Source organism: Pongo abelii, chromosome 15 (assembly GCF_028885655.2).
Source record: "Pongo abelii isolate AG06213 chromosome 15, NHGRI_mPonAbe1-v2.0_pri, whole genome shotgun sequence".
NCBI lineage: Eukaryota > Metazoa > Chordata > Mammalia > Primates > Hominidae > Pongo > Pongo abelii.
Window position 1 is genome coordinate 24,399,023 of NC_072000.2, and position 17,327 is coordinate 24,416,349.

The 17,327-nt window shown below is 45.0% G+C and overlaps 1 pseudogene; it reads right to left on the reverse strand.

Annotated features, from left to right (window-relative positions):
- Positions 1-16,176: 16,176 nt before the first annotated feature.
- Positions 16,177-16,984, reverse strand: LOC134760127 (coiled-coil domain-containing protein 107-like; annotated as a pseudogene).
- Positions 16,985-17,327: the final 343 nt, after the last annotated feature.

A 17,327-nucleotide genomic window follows, 5' to 3' on the forward strand; every position in this document is an offset into this window, starting at 1 on the left:
TCAGATCCAGGCACATTTTGAAGGTAGAAACAACAGTATTTTCCCATAGATTAGCTGGAGTATGTTAGAGAATGAAAGCGTAAAGGATTATTTCAAACCACTTTGGTTTTCACTGAAAACGATGGAGTTATCTTCAACTGAGATAGGAATTCCGAGGAAGGAACTAGTAGATGAGGGGATCTGGGGAGATGATCAGTGTTTCCACTTGGGATGTAAAAAGTCTGCAGCATACATGATACATCCATGTGGTGTTATCAAATAACAAATTGGATGCAAGAGTCTACAGTTCAACCAAGAGAGCTGGGCTGAAGATTGGTTTGGGAGTTGATGGCATTTCATCCATTGATCCCACTGACGAAAACCAAGAGATGTCATGTGGATCAAGAAGAAGCCCACCACTGACCCTTAGGGAGCTCCAACAACAAAATTCCAGGGGGAAGAGGAGGGACTCACATAGGAGACTGAGAATGAAAGCCCTGTAGGGTAGGGGAAAGACCAGGAGACAGCAGTGTCCTACACACTGAGAGGCAGCCTAACTGCCTTGAGGGCACCACGACTGAACTTGATGCTTTTCATCCCTGTTTCTGTCACAGGAAGCTCATTCCCAGATCATCCCAGGTAGAGGGAGTGATACTATGTTAAATGCTTCTGACAGATCAGTAAAGTAAGAATGGAAAATTGACCCAGACAGAGGCTGGGGCTGTGGGGAATTGTCTCATTCCAAATGTCAGGGATCCCCATGACCCAAACTGTTGGAGGACAGGAGTCTGGGCAGTGGATTGAGGAGATTTTTCCAAGTTCTTGACCTAGAGAAGACAGTCTTGTCCAGGAGGTGAGAAGAAAGAGGGTCCACACTGGAGTCATATTTTCCTCCCAGAGGAGGGAATGAAAAGGGGGAGAGTAGAGCATGTATGTCTCCCTACCTCTGAGACACTGGTCCTCCTTTTCCATTACCCCGGCCCTCCATACTTCACATGAACTGTTTTTGTCTTCATCTCTCCTCACTCTTCTACAGACTCATCAGATCAACTCACTTGACAATTCCTCCCTCCCTCTGAAGCACCCATCTCCAGTACCTTCCTTCTCTCTAATCCCCCTCTTCTGCCCTGCCCTTTCTTGTGGAGACCTCTACAGATTACCCATTCTATTTCCTTCCTGGGGCTGCTAGAATGAAACACCACAGACTAGGTGGCTTATACAAGAGAAACTTATTTTTTCACAGTTCTAGAAACCAGAAATCCAAGTTGTATTAGATAGGGTTCTCTAGAGGGACAGAATATTAAGGATATATATATATTTATGTGCGTATGTATATATATATATATATATATAGTGTATGTATATATATATATAGTGTATGTATATATATATAGTGTGTATATATATAGTGTATATATATATTATGTGTATATATATAGGAGAGTTTATTAAGTATTAACTTACAGGATCACAAGGTCCCACAGTAAGCTGTATGCAAGCTGAGGATCAAGGAGAGCCAGTCTGAGTCCCAAAACTGAAGAACTTGGAGTCCGATGCTCGAGGGCAGGAGGCATCCAGCACAGGAGAAAGATGTAGGCTGGGAGGCTAGGTCAGTCCGTCTTCCTTTCACGTTTTTCTGCCTGCTTTATATTTGCTGGCAGCTGATTAGATTGTGCCCACCAGATTAAGGGTGGATCTGCCTTCCCCAGCCCACTGATTCAAATGTTAATCTCTTTTGGCAACACCCTCACAGACACACCCAGGATCAATACTTTGTATCCTTCAATCCAATCAAGTTGACACTCAGTATCAAGCATCACACAAGGTAAGGTGTCAGCAGTTCTGGTTTCTTCTGAGGCCTCTGTCCATGGCCTGCAGACAGTTGCCTTCTCATTGTGTCCTCACGTGGTCACTCCCCTGTGCGTGTTCCCATCCTGGGTGTCTCTTGTGTGTCCCAATCTCCCCTACTTATGAGGACACCAATCCAACTCGATTAGGGCCCAAGTTAAAAGCCTCATTTTAACTTAATTACCTCTTTAAAAGCCCCATATTCAAACACAGTCACTTTAGGAGCTACCAAGGGTTATGGCTTCACATATGAATTTTGGGGGGACGCAATTCATTCCATAACACCTAGAGGCCCACCTTGCTTTTTATTTCCACTTAATCCATATAGAACCTTGAAGGGAAAGGCATGTGTGATCAATTCCAAATCTACCATTCATTTTTGTGGGAGCTTGGCAGATCACCTCATATTTCATCTCTCAGTTGGAAAAAAAAGAAGCTTAGAATAAAGGAGTTCTCAACCTCTTTCCAGCTCAGACTCTCTGTGTTCCGCAGAGTTCCTGATATGGGTGGGTGTGGGTGCATGCCTGTGCGTGTGTATGTCTGTGGGCTAGTGTGTGGCAAACTCTCTGCAGAAAATGTAATGTCATCCATATCTCTGTGCTGATAGGTTCTGAAAGTCAAATATTCTTAAAATATTGTGGATTAGGAAAAAAGTGAAATATCGTGTAATGAAATTATTGTTACATGCAAATTACATAATTACTTTAAGACTTTCCAGCAAAAACTAACAGTTTTACTGCAGGGAATGACCAAGGACTATCCCTCAGAACTGTCATTCTGAGGAAATGACATGCTGATTAAATGGAAAAGATCAGCAAGCACAAACAACTACAATAATGTCATGCTTCTAGATCAGAGGACTGCCTAGTATACTAGGAGAACCTGTGAGTCAGCAGACATTAATATACTGCATCCCATCCCTATCTGTGTCTAATGAGGTTCCTTCCATAACCTACCATTGGTCTCAGGAGAACAACAGGCATCAAACTCATTAAACCTAAAATGCAGATTTATTTGGCAGGTGCTAAACAGCCAAAATATCCCAACACTATTCACTGTTTTTGTGTCTTATGGTTTAACAAGGAGGCTTAAAAATCAAGAAGAAACCACCAGCACTTTGGTTCACCCATTTCATACAAGGCAATTGGGATTCAAACTCACAAAGGTATGGTCCAGGAGGTAACACCATTCTCATCATTACTGAGATGGTGCACACGTTCACCTGTGTTCAAGATGCTGGTGATCCACCAACAGGCTTATTATTTGCTGCATTCATAAAGGGTTTTAGTGTTTCCCTGGTGGAACAGAGCAGGCAAGCTCCTTGTCTGAGGTGATGTGGTTGGTGAGTAGCAGAGCTCTCATTCTAACCTCCATGTGTCCTTTCATAAGGTCATGTGCTTTATATAGACAACCAAGCCAGGCATTCTCTTAAAACCACAGAAAATCATGAGTTAGGACCATGGCTAGCTAATTATGAATTACTTTTCCTCCCACAAGAAATTATTAATGTCAAGAAATCTTTGGAAGCTGTATGGGATGGAGAATAATAATGCTTTTGCAGGCCATTCTTGCAGATTGCACTACCTCAGATATATGTGACCTCTGCCCCCAAAAAGGCCAATAGGGAATGATGAAAAACTGGCAAGAAAAATTCCCAGGATGTCTCTAACAAGGCTTCCCATGCAACAGCCTTCCTCAGGGAGGCCCAGCCACTGACCCACCCCACCTTCTATATCCATGCTAATGGCAGGGTGACCTGCTCAGAGCAGTCTTCAGTAAGTGACTACTTGAAATGCCTTACTGCAGTTCTCCTCGGTGACCTGTAAGAGGGATTAAGGGATTCCCCTGTGGCTGCATCCACAGCCATCAAACCTACCTTCACTGGGCCACACCACTCTCCGCTTGGCCTTTCCAGATGGTCATGGCCCCAGGCTTGTGAATCATGTCTGAGTTCCTCTGTTGTTTTTCCAGGAAGCTGGCATCCTAAGTCTAGTCTCTGTCTGACAAACTAACCCCTCCAGTCACCTGCCTGGATATGCCTTTCCATCCCTGCACTGACACCCCAGGCCCAGACCAGAGCTTCACCCTCAGTCCATTGCACCCTACCTGCTTATAAAGATTGACTAACTGACTTGTATCATACACTTAGAGTTAGGACTGGCACCCTCAAAATGCTGTCCATAGTCCAAGCACTGTGCCAAGGAACTTTTGTTTACAGAAATGCAAACGTACAGATGTACGAACTCTATTTCCTGTCGGCTCTCAGGTCTCAATGGCCACCTTCAATATAACTGTTACATGCACTGGGAAGCAAAAAAAATGTGTGTTTTAAAAAATAAAAATTGTGGCCGGGCGCGGTTGGCTCACGCCTGTAATCCCAGCACTTTGGGAGGCCGAGGCAGGCAGATCACGAGGTCAGGAGATCGAGACCATGCTGGCTAACACGGTGAAACCCCGTCTCTACTAAAAATACAAAAAATTAGCTGGGCGTGGTGGTGGGCGCCTGTAGTCCCGGCTACTCGGGAGGCTGAGGCAGGAGAATGGCATGAACCCGGGAGGAGGAGCTTGCAGTGAGCAGAGATCGCGCCGCTGTACTCCAGCCTGGGCGACAGAGCGAGACTCTGTCTCAAAATAAATAAATGAATAAATAAACAAAAACAAAAATTGCAGTGGTCTAGTACCAAACCCGCAACATCTCTGAGGTATGTCTGTAGTATGCAGACATCAAAATAGAATGAGGTATACTCTTGCTACTGGCGTGAAATATGTCTAAAATACATTGTTAGTGGGAAAGAGGTAATGGTGTAGAAAGTTGTGTATAGAATGTTACTGTTTGTTGGGGGGAAATAGGAAATAAACACTCATCTATATACATGTCAATGAGCTTATGAGTATAACATGTAGATATGCGTAGACAGTAAAAGGATATCAAAAAACTGCAAATTGTTGCATCTGGAAAAGAAAAGTAGGATGTCTTCATCCTTTTCACTACATTTGCTCTCCTAATGTTTGAATTTACCTCTGCCATTTGCATGTACAACGTATCTGTATATGTAAAAGAAAAATCAAACAGCCTACCTCATTGTAGCCCTTTCTGAGCCTACTAAGGAATGGTCGCTGGTAATAGAAAGTTTAAAGAACGAAGCTGTGAATTTCAATTTACAGTTGAATTTCACAACTGTAAACTACTCTAGCGATACAGCATAGACTCGACCTCCAAACCCCAAGCCTGCAACCCGCGGCAGACAGGCCGAGAGTGGGGCAGCCGTCTATCCTTCCTCGCCCTGCCCTTCTTCTGCACATCCAGCCATCTCCGCAATGGAAAGCTCGTGGCATACAGCAGGCGCTCATTATTTGAAGCCTGTTTATTCTCCTGCTTCCTCGGTGGTTAAGGAGGCTTTTGGAAGTTCAAGGCCGTCTCGCTAAGAACCAAGAGACACGGCTTTGGTGCCTCTCCGCCCGCTGGGTCTCGGCGGCGCAGCGTCCCCTGCCGGCCACTGTGGCGGCGGCTGGAATCAGCCTCAGTACTTAAGGGGCTGCACGGGAGGAGTTGCCCCAGCTCGGCGTCCTCCCTCCAGGCAGCTCTTTCCAGCGCGGTGAGGGCAAGTCTGGGGATTATCTCCATAAAGGAAGCCAGGTGGCTCGGTGGAGGGGCTTCAGATCCCCTTCCCAGGAGCCTGTGACCCGCCATCGGAAGAGGGTGGACCTCATTCTATGTCAATATCTGCATAGTACAGACATTTGCTGTGGGCAAATCGGACCCGTGAGCCCAGAGAGCATCATTCCGGGAAAGCTTTCCCGAAGCACATGCTTCCCTGCACCACCACACACGCGCACACCGGCACGCGCTCACTCCCCCAGCCCTCCTCCCCTCCCTCACTCCCGCCCTGGAAGAAGCGGGGAGCTGAGGGGAGAGGTGGAACCAGCAGTGAAAGGGGCCGGGCAGGAGCCCGCACGAGCCCGGCTTGGGACACCGCAGCCGCTCCTGCCCTCTGCTGGCTGGAAGGCGCACTTACACATTGCGGTCGCGAATCGCCGAGGGCGGCTGGTGCCGCTCTGCCGCCAAGGACGCTCAACCACTGGGGCAGCTGTGAGAGGGGTCGCGGGCTGAGTAGAGAGGGGTGAGGATTCCGGAAAGGAAGCATCGTCAGGAAGGGCTGAAGTTCCCACTGATAAAGAGGGGTTGGGCCACCAGCAACTTGTCACATGAGGAGTGCAACTTGTCTGCACACCTTAGTGAACCTACCAGCTTAGGACTCGTGGGTGAAGACTCGGCCACACCAGCAGCTGGTAAAGGCTGTCCTGGGGCCCAAATCCGTCAGTGACTCTGACATCTCAGGGACAGTGTGTGGTGGCTATAGTGCTTTGCGAAGTTGCTGCCGGGAGTTAGGCAGAAACCTCTTAGGCTGTTCAGATCCCTCTTAACTAAGGGGTTTTAGTGCTATGAGTATTCCCACAAATGGGTCCCTGTAGTACAATCATTTTGCAGCATTCATACGGCCTACTGGGGCTCTTGATTTGAAGAGACTTATTCAGCAAACATTTCTTGAGTACCTATGTGCCAGGCACGGTTAGAGAGGTATGTGGGAGTCATCAGAGAACGCAGGACATACGTACAAAAAAAATCTCTGCTTTCACAGAGGTCACATTCTAGTGACCTAGACACATAATGTATACTCACAGACAATAAACATATATGTAAATTACACAGACTGTTAAGGTGATAAGCTCTATGGAAAAAATAAAGCAGGAAGGAGAATGGGGGAAGCAATGGGTAGCTTTTTTTTTTCTCTTTGAGACAGAGTCTGGCTCTGTCACCCAGGCTGGAGTGCAGTGCAATTTCGGCTCACTGCAACCTCCACCTCCCGGGTTCAAGTGATTGTTGTGCCTCAGCCTCCCGAGTAGCTGGTGTTACAGGCGTGCGCCACCACACCCAGCTAATGTGGGACATGTTAAGTCTGAAGGGTCTATTAGACCTCCAAATGAAGATGTCAAATAGACAGTCCGATGTACTAGTCCAAAGCGAGAGAGCTGGGGTGGAAGTATGTATTTGGGAATTGTTAGAGAATCAACAGCATTTAAAACCTTGAGACTGGATAAGATCACCAAGGGATAGTGTGCGGATAGAAAAGAAGACCTATGACTGACTCCTGGAGACCTCTAACATCAAGTTACCAGAGGCAAGAGGAAAAACGTGTGAGGAGCCTGAGAATGAAAGGCCTGGATGGTAAGGGAAGAGCCAGGAGACAGGGGCATCCCAGAGACCATCACGCTGCCTCGACATGACTGCCTGCGTTGAGGGACCAGGACTGATCTCACAACGCTTTTCATCCCTATTTCTGTTACAAGAAGCCCCATTCTCAGGTCATCCTCATCAAAAAGGAGAGAATTATCCACTGTGCCTAATACTGCTGAGTGTGGAAAATTAACCTGTTGGGGTGGGAGGTGTTACTTCCAATGCAAGGAGTGCCCCCATAACCCTCATAACTCCTACTGATGGAGCTGAGGAGGCTGAGGAGTCCGTTGAGAAGATTTTTTTTTTTTTTTCCGAGATGGAGTCTTGCCTTGTCGCCCAGGCTGGAGTGCAATGGCGCAATCTCAGCTCACTGCAACCTCCGGCTCCCAGGTTCAAGTGATTCTCCTGCCTCAGCCTCCCCAGTATCTGGGATTACAGGTGTGTGCCACCATGACTGGTACTTTTTTTGTACTTTTAGTAGAGATGGGGTTTCACCATCTTGGCCAGGCTGATCTCCAACTCCTGACCTCAAGTGATCCGCCCGCCTTGGCCTCCCAAAGTGCTGGGATTACAGGCATGAACCACCATGCCCAGCCTGAGAAGATTTTCTAAGTGCTGGGCCTTAGAAGAAGAGAATCTTGTCCAGGAGATGATTAGAAAGAGGGTCCACATATGAGCTGTGTTATTTGTTCTAGAGGAGGGAATGAAGCAATGGAGAGGAGAGCATCTACATCCTTCAAATGAAAGGAAACTCCCTTCCCCTGATCCCAGACCCCAGATCCTCAGGACTTTACATTCTCCCCATCTCTCCTCACTCCTCCAAGTACTCACCTGAGGAACTCACTCTGTCACATCCTTCTTCCTCTGACGCACCCAGCACCAGTGCCTCCCCGCTCTACCCTAAGTCTGCACATTCTCCTGGGGAGCTCCACAACTTACACACAGACCCACCTCATTTTTTTAACTGCCACATAATACTAAGGGAATCCCAATAGTAAGGAATGATATGTTTAATTCCCAGTTCTAGCACTAATTTTCTGTGAGGACTACCGTTCTGGTCCTCAGCTATGAAATGTAGCTTGGAATAAAGGACCTCACAAATTCCTTCTAGCTCAGACTCTTGTAGTTCTTTGAAGCCCTCATAAGGAGTGTGTGTGTGTGTGTGTGTGTGTGTGTGTGTGTGTGTGTGTGTAGAGGAATGTCTACGGAAAATGCAATCTACGTTTCTGAAATTTTTTACTATGTAGATCTGTTTTTCTTAAAATACTATACCTAAATCCAGAAAAAATCACCTGATTAACTAAAATAAAATTATTGTCCTATATATACATGTATGTATGTATGTTATTATTGTTGTTGTTGCTACCTTAAGACTATCCAGAAAAACATTTAACTATTACATTGCAGTCAACACAGAAATCCCTATTTCTTTTCCCTTCTTCAATAGAGCAAGAGAAAATGTTAGCACAGAAGACAGTAAGATGATCTTACACCTCTGAGATTATTTAAGTTTGAGGTTAGTACACTGGGGGATATCAATCAGCAAACAGTAGTGTAGTCATTCCCATCCTTGTCTCTATCAGCTTCACCTACCTTATCTAATAGGAAAACAAGAGACCTAAAAGTCATTAAACCTAAGAGGAAACTTTAATGAGTGCTTTACTCCTAAAATATCTCAGCATCATTCAAAATGTTTATCCCTCATGGTTTTGCAAGGAGTGTTGGAAATAAGGAAGCCATTCCCTCTTTGGCACACCTATTTCACATAAGGCAATTGGGATTAAGCCTCACAACATGGTCCAGTAGGTAACACTCTACATACTTTTCTAGAGCTGATACAGGCTTTCGTCTGTGTTCACGATCTAAGGTCACCCACCATCGGGCTTATGTTTGCATATCATGAAGGGTTTTAATGTTTCCCTTGTAGAAAAGAGAAAACGCCAGGCGTGGTGGCTCACGCCTGTAATCCCAGTACTTTGGGAAAACAAGGCGGGTGGATCACCTGAGGTCAGGAGTTTGAGACCAGCCTGGCCAACCTGGTGAAACCCTGTCTCTACTAAAAGTACAAAAATTAGCTGGGTGTGTGGTGGTGGGTGCCTGTAATCCCAGCTACTCGGAAGGCTGAGGCAGGAGAATCACTTGAACCCAGGAGGTGGAGGTTGCAGTGAGCCAAGATCATGCCACTGCACTCCAGCCTGGGTGACAGAGCAAGACTCTTTCTCAAAAAAAAAAAAAAAAAACAGGAGGTGATTCTCTGGGAGTCTCTCTGAGCCCACTCTGGCTCAGGAGACTGCCCAGTTCAAAAACAAACAAAAAAAGGTGGTTTTCTGTGTCTCAGATTTAGTAAGTGTTCCCAATAAATAGGGGCCAATGGCCGGGCACAGTGGTTCATGCCTGTAATCCCAGCACTTTGGGAGGCCAAGGCGGGTGGATCATGAGGTCAAGAGATCGAGACCATCTTGGCCAACAGGGTGAAACCCCGTCTGTACTAAAAATACAAAAATTAGCTGGGCGTGGTGGTACACGCCTATAGTTCCAGCTACTCAGGAGGCTGAGGCAGGAGAACCACTTGATCCTGGGAGGTGGAGGTTGCAGTGAGCCGAGATGGCGCCACTGCACTCCAGCCTGGCAACAGAACAAGACTCCATCTCTAAATAAATAAATAAATACATAAATAAAGGCCAATGACTAACCTATCTCAAGTCAACCAAAGCAGGACTTGGTAAAAAGGAAGGAGATGAAATCTGTTTTGTGACCTTTGCTTGCTAGCCACCCCCAGTCTATAAAAGAGCTTGCAAAGACCTAGACAGAGGTATGATTTTCCTCAATTTACATGATAGTTACATTCCCAGCAAACTCTTTGCATTTTAAAACCATGCAAAATAAAAGGAGTTAGGGTAGAAGCTCAGATAATTCTAAGCTGTTTTCTTACCTACATCAGCAGCCAAGAAAACAGTGATAAATTGTGTAGGCCATGCACTAATTCTTTATTTTACTTTGCTATACTCTGAGCACACTTGTTCCCTATCCATTAAATACTAGCACTGATCTCCTCTCCACTTATTATAGTTACCAAAAATATCTCTAGAAATTTCAAAACCACAAAATCACTAAAAAAAAAACTGGTCTAGAAGTAACATGAAAATCTGTGTAAAATTACATTTCCATTACTGTGTCGTTATGTGATGAAATAGGAATAGTTCAAATTGTATGTTAGCCATATCCTCACATCCTAACAGTATATATTTGATATCCTAAGTCTTCTTCTTTTTTTTTTTTTTAAGAGATCGGGTTTGGCTATGTTGCCCAAGCTGGTCTCAAACTCCTGGCCCCAAACCACCCCTAACCCTGCCCCACCTTGGCCTTCCAAAGTGCTGTGATTACTTGAGCCACCGTGCCTGGCCAATCTTCGTTTACTTTTAAAGGATTCTAACAATGTTCAACTATTTATTTATACAACATACATATTCCAAGTTTAACAATATGCCTGGCTTTCCTCTAGGCACTGGGGATACAAATCTGAATAGGGACAATTTGTGCCCTCGAGCCCTCTAATTAGAGGACTGGAAGCTTACAGGCAAATATGATACACAGAGATAAGTGAGCACTCATAGAGTTTTTTGAAACCTAAATGGCATAACACACACAAAATGTTCCTGTAACACAGCGAAGTGAGTTCCTTCCCATTACCTTTTGAATTACATAAAACTGGCAAAGAGATCCCCAGGACATCTCTAACAAGGCCTCCTATGCAACAGCCTTCCTCAATGAGGCCCAGCCACTGACCCATCCCACCTGCCCTGTGCTCGGGGCAGGGGTGACCTGCTCAGTAAGTGATAACCTCAAATACCTTGCTGCAGTCTTTCCTCAGAAGCATCTAAGATGAGGAGGAAAGGACTGCTTTGTGGCCCAGATAGAATCAGACTATCTGTGTTCTCTGGTAGAAGGTGGTGTTGAAGACATTAATGCCTTATTTCCAAAAGAGAGTCCATGTCAGCATTGTTTGAGAGTTGGATTGACACTAGATTGAGGTAGAGCCTCATTTGGCAGGAGTGGAGTCAGGTTATTTGCCTGTTAGTGGGCAACAGAAAGACAACTAACACTGATTGGAAGGAAAAAGCAGGGAGAACCAGGACTCTCCTTTCCCCTCTGCCCATTATCCTGATCCTGCTGTCCCAAAGGAATGTCTGATAAGTCATCTTCACAGCAGCCAGACTCAGGGCAGTGAGAGTCCATGAGGGATTCTAAGCTCCTTGTCTTTGAAGGGAGTGCGGGTAATCAAAGGAGAGTAAAAGCCCCTCCTGGAACATGTTCTTTCTTGTCAATAACCAAGTAGAGGACACTTCCCCTTTATCACCCCAGCCCAGCTGCTGCTACTCTGAAAAGAGCTAGGTGCATCCAGAAAGAAGTCTTTTAATAAACACGGTTTAAATAAATCTCTGATGTTTTAATAAGCAGCCTGATGCAGAAATCCCCAGTTCTGACTTGTGGTACTTACCACAATATTATAAAAAGTCAGTAGCTTTGGAAACGTGATGTGATCCCATTAAGATGTCATGAACTAAGGAATTCTTTCCCCCATCTCTTCAGACATCCAGTTCTACAATTTTGCCTTGTTTTTTTTGTCTGATGTCCCTCACATCCAACCTGGCCCCCCACAATGTACTTCTTTCCACTCGGATCACACCAATTAGCCACTGAACTCTACATCTAACTATTCACACTGAGATATAATCAAAGGTTAACTTTTACATGCTTGATTTTACAAGGTCAAGAGGAATTATTAACCTAGTGATGGCTTGAGTACCTGAAGTATTTTTGAAAAAGTAGGAGGGAACTTACAAACTCTTCTCTTGTCTGCCATATCCATTCACTCACTTAAATTGTTTATAAGACAATAAAACATATAAAAGCAACATTTTCACCAGGCCAATCACCTCTCTCCAGCCTCATAATGATTAGCCTACATCCCTGCATCCAGATTTCCCTATAATTAATAATGTTGCATTTTTACATTCACCTCTTGATTTTACTCAGCTCCATCCTGGAGCATTAAATCTGCCTTGGCTTAGCTGTGCTAGTTTGCACTTGGCCCTTCCTGATGGTTATGGTCCAGGCTTGTAAATTATGTCTAAGTTCCTCAGTTGCTGTTCCCAGGCCTGGGTGGCATGGAAGGTCCTGATATCTGCATCAGCCTCAGCTCATGCTGCTCCACATTGCCTGACTCTTTATCTTCAGACCCATCCCTTACTGTCAACTTTCCTACTTAATTCCTGAAATGTCATCAAACAGGCCAAGATGTGCTTTCATTTGGTGCCTTCAGGGAAGATATGCAAAAGACCCCATACAATAAGGAAGGTCTACAATCACCTTGCTGAACCCAAGAGACTAGGGAGAAGTCAGTACACCAGGTGTCTTTTTTTTTTTTTTTTTTAAAGACATGGGGTCTCATTATGTTGCCCAGCTTGGACTCAAACTCCCGAGCTCAATTGATCTTCCCGTGTCGCCTCTTGCGTAGCTGGGACTAAAGTTGTGTACCACCATGCCTAGCTCCCAAATGTCTTTTGAGCTAAGGTTAGTTAGTTCCCTCCATTCATTGCAATTATATTAACCTGTACCATGTTTTATGAAAATCCTTCATATGGTAACCACAAGTAGTATGTATTTGTCATTCCCATAGATAGCCACTGCATTAGGGAAAGCTGTGTGAAAGAAGGTATTGACGGTTGGTACCCGCAGGTTAAGGGCAGATACTGCAACGGTACTTCACAATTGAAAAAATTTCAAGTGGCAGACATCTAGGTGGCTTTGAGCAACCCTGTGGCTAATGTCCTCAATGGTTGTTTTTACCATAATGCAGAAGATCTTTTCCTGGGACTATATCTTACCATGCCCCTTGATTATAAATAATGGCGTAATGACATTATCTAATAATTTAGTGGCTGCTGTGACACTGATTTGGTGTTTAAGCTAACGAAATAATACAACAAGCCCACATTTAGCAGCCTTTTGATATTAAAGACAAACTCATGCTGAAAACCCAGGGTACTCTCCTTAACATGTGTTTATATTGATTCCTGATTTAAATGAACAGGTCCTTAGCCCAAGATCTTTCCTATCATTTGGGTTTAATTTTGAGGCAGTGGAGGGCAGTTAAATATATGCAGAGGGACCTATAAAAGAAACAATCAGCCAGGCAAAGTGGCTCACACCTGTAATCCCAACACTTTGGGAGGCCACGGTGGGAGGATCACTTGAGCCCAGAAGTTCAAGATGAGCCTGGGCAACATAGCAAGACTCCGTCTCTACAAAAATAAAAAATGTAAATTAGCCATGCATGGTGGCATGCATCTATAGTCCCAGCTACTCAGGAGGCTGAGAGGAGAGGATTGCTTGAGCCCGGGAGGTCGAGTCTACAGTGAACCATAATCATGCCACTGCACTCCAGCCTGGGCGACACAGCAAGACCCTGTCTAAAAAAAAAAAAAGGAAAAATCAAAAAATCTGTTTGGAGGTGTGCTTTGAACACAATTCAGAGAAGAATGGTCAAGGATCGGGGAGAGTATTATCTGAGTCATTTCTCAGGATGCTGTGATAAAAATCTGATGCGTCTGGCTGGGTGCGGTGGCTCATGCCTGTGATCCCAGCACTTTGGGAGGCCGAGGTCAGGAGATAGAGACCATCCTGGCTAACACGGTGATACCTCGTCTCTACTAAAAAAAAAAAACAAAAAAATTAGCCAGGCATGGTGGCGGGCGCCTGTAGTCCCAGCTACTCAGGAGGCTGAGGCAGGAGACTGGTGTGAACCCGGGAGGCAGAGCTTGCAGTGAGCCGAGATCGCGCCACTGCACTCCAACCTGGGTGACAGAGCAAGACTCTGTCTCAAAAAAAAAAAAAAAAAAAAAATCTGATGCGTCATAAGCAGAAATGTCTCCAGGAGCCAGGTAGGTGTTGTCACTGACTGAACGGACAGGAGAAAGGAGTGGAGTCAGTGGAGACCCCTGAGTTTTGTCTTAAAAGCAGCAGTGGCTACTACTTAAGAAGACATGACTGGCCAGGTGTCGTTGCTCACACCTGTAATCCCAGTACTTTGGGAGGCCAAGGCGGGCAGATTGCTTGAGCCCAGGGGTTTGAGACCAGCCTGTGCAACATGGCAAAACCCCATATCTACAAAAAAATTGCTAGTTGGGTGCCACCGCACTATACGCCTATAGTCCCAGCTACTAGGGAGGCTGAGGTGGGAAGATCACATGAGCCTGGGAGGTGGAGGTTGCAATAAGCTGAGATTGTGCCACTACACTCTTGCCTGGGCAACAGAGTAGAACTCTGTCTCAAAAAAAAAAAAAAAGAAAGAAAAGAAAAGAAGAAGACACGACTTAAGAAGAAATAACTGCTATTCAGCTTTAGTTGATCATCACATTGAGCTAATGGTGGCCCAATAGGGCCACATTTTTAGCTATTTTAAGGCAAGTCAGGAATCCAAATTTTTTGGTTTTTTTGGTTTTTTTCTTTGAGACGGAGTCTCGCTCTGTCCCCCAGGCTGGAGTGCAGTGGCACAATCTCGGCTCACTGCAAGCTCCGCCTCCCAGGTTCACGCCATTCTCCTGCCTCAGCCTCCCGAGTAGTTGGGACTACATGCGCCCACCACCACGCCTGGCTAATTTTTTATATTTTTAGTAGAGATGGGGTTTCACCTGTTAGCCAGGATGGTCTCAATCTCCTGACCTAGTGATCTGCCTGCCTCGGCCTCCCAAAGTGCTGGGATTATAGGCGTGAGCCATCATGGCCGGCCAGGAATCCAAATTTTTTATGTGAAAATCTCCATTTGGAAAGGTTGCCACCACATCCAAAAATTATTTTAAAAAAAAAAAAAAGCAAACAAACAAAAAACACTGCATACGCCAATTGGAATAGGTCTTGAGCCAGATATACCTGCTGTGACTGTTCGTTCTACCCATTGAGACTATATGCATCACAGAGGGACTACACTACACCTCAGTCCTGTTTACATCCTCATCACCTATAAAACTGCATCCCACACAACATATATTTTCAAACTTGCAGCCAGGCATGGTGGCTCACGCCTGTAATCCCAGCACTTTGAGAGACTAATGGAAGAGGATCACTCAAGGCCAGGAGTTTGAGACACACCTGGCAACAAAGCAAGACCCCATCTTTACAAAAAATTAAAAAATTATCCTGGCATGGAGGCATGTTCCTATAGTCCCAGCTACTTGGGAGGCTGAGGCAGGAGGATCACTTGTGCCCAGGAGGTTGAGGCTGCAGTGAACTATGCTTGTGCCACTGTACTCCAGCCTGGGCAACAGGCTGAGACCCTGTCTCTAATAAATAAATGAATGAATGAATAAACAAATAAATAAATGAATAAATTAAAACTTGCTTAACAATTTAAGGAATTAAGGAATTCCACAGAATGAGATGGCTAAGTCCTATTAGCTCTACCTTCAGTCCTGTTCAGGTCAATATTTGTGTCCATATTCATATAAGGGCATTAACAATAAAATTGCATTTTCAGATGACAAGAATGTAAAAAGATAGTGACAAGTATGTGAATTAATTTTGTTGGAAGATTACATACAGTTCAAGGGTCTAATTCCAATGTTTCTCACCTAGAACTTGACCCAGTGATTTAACACCTGTAACCACTCACGCCTTCCCTACCTTCGATACACTTCCCCATCTCTGTGCATTTTCCCATGCCAATCTTTTTGCATGCACTGTCCATCCCTTCCCGAATGCCCCAGTAAACCCTTGCTCACCCTCATGACCCTACTCAGGTGGAGCCTCCTTGTAGAAACCTTCCTAGACCCAATGGGCAAAGTAACTTCCTCCATCTCTGTGCTCCCAAAAAGCAATGTTCATATAAATGTTATTGCTTCTATCACATATTTAGTTTCTCTGCTTCTCCGTAAGCTACTTAAGGACCAAGACTACATTTCATGTATCTTAACATACCCTGTGACTAACACAGTTTCAGGAACAGAGTGCGCAGTACATAAATGCCTCATTTATAAAGATTAAATTCCCATTTTACATAGTGAAATACAAGCACTAGGAATGTAAATGACAGCTGTGTAGAAAGAAGCACAAATGTGAATGAATGCAAGATTTTGGAAATCTAAGTTGGAGCCGTTTATACATTAGATATTCATTCTTTTTTTTTTTTTTAAATCAAGGACAAACTTTGTTGAACTTTGTACCCTATCAACAGAAGTTAAAAAAAAAAAAAAAAAGAACAGACTCTGTTTTACTAAACTCTCAGCTGTTGTCCCTCCTTCCCAGCTGGGGCTGTGACTGGAGCCCTTTTCCACAGCCTTGCTTCATCTTCTCCTTAGCACCTGCTCCACCTGCCAGGAAGTAGCTAGTTTCCATGTCTCTGTGCTCCAGTTTATGGGCTCCTCCCAGGTCTGACCATCAGCAGCCTCCTCCTCATCTTCCTTTATACATAAGTCCTCAGGAAAAGGTATGCTGGCCTCTGGTTCTGAAGCCACCATACCCTTATCTGGCTTGCTATCTTCTAGCAGCTTCACGGTTCGTAGCTGCATGTTCAGAAGCTCCTACGGGGCTCCAGCCACAGTAGTCACACACTCAAAAAGGGGGTCCAGCTGGGCCACCAGATTGTCCAGGTGCTGCTCTGTCTGGATCAGCTGTTGCTCCAACTGCAATGGGTGCTTCTTGCCGGACTCCTCTTGGAGAACCGCAGCTTCATCTTTCCCCTGTTGTGGAAGAAAAAAAAGGGCAATACTGCAGCAAAATTGTTCTGCTCCATCACCTCAGTCTCCAAAGCCAGTAAAAAGAGGGGTGTCATTTAAGGTAGAGAACGCTATTGGGTTTTTACCTCAGAGAATCACAATTACTTCTAGTCTAGTTCCTCACCCAGTACATGAAGCAACATGTCATCGTGTCCCACACATGGTCATTCGGTCTGCTGAAACACCTCCAGGAATGAGCAGCTCTCTCGCGTTTGATTGAGCTCTGGTTGTTAGACAGTTCGTATACAAAGCCAGAATTTGTCCTTCATGTATCTTCTTTCCATAGCGCTGATTAGAGCCTTCCAAAATAACGGCTCTTCAACGTGATAGTTCCTCAGGAATTTGAAGACAACGGGCATACCCTTGCTCCCTTTCCTGAGTTTTTTCTGGTTTAATATCTTCGATCTTTTCAGTCAGGGCTCATTTCGCATAGTTTTCTCTGGTTGCGTTACTGAACATATAGTGCTCTTAAGGCAGTTCTGGGAGACGAA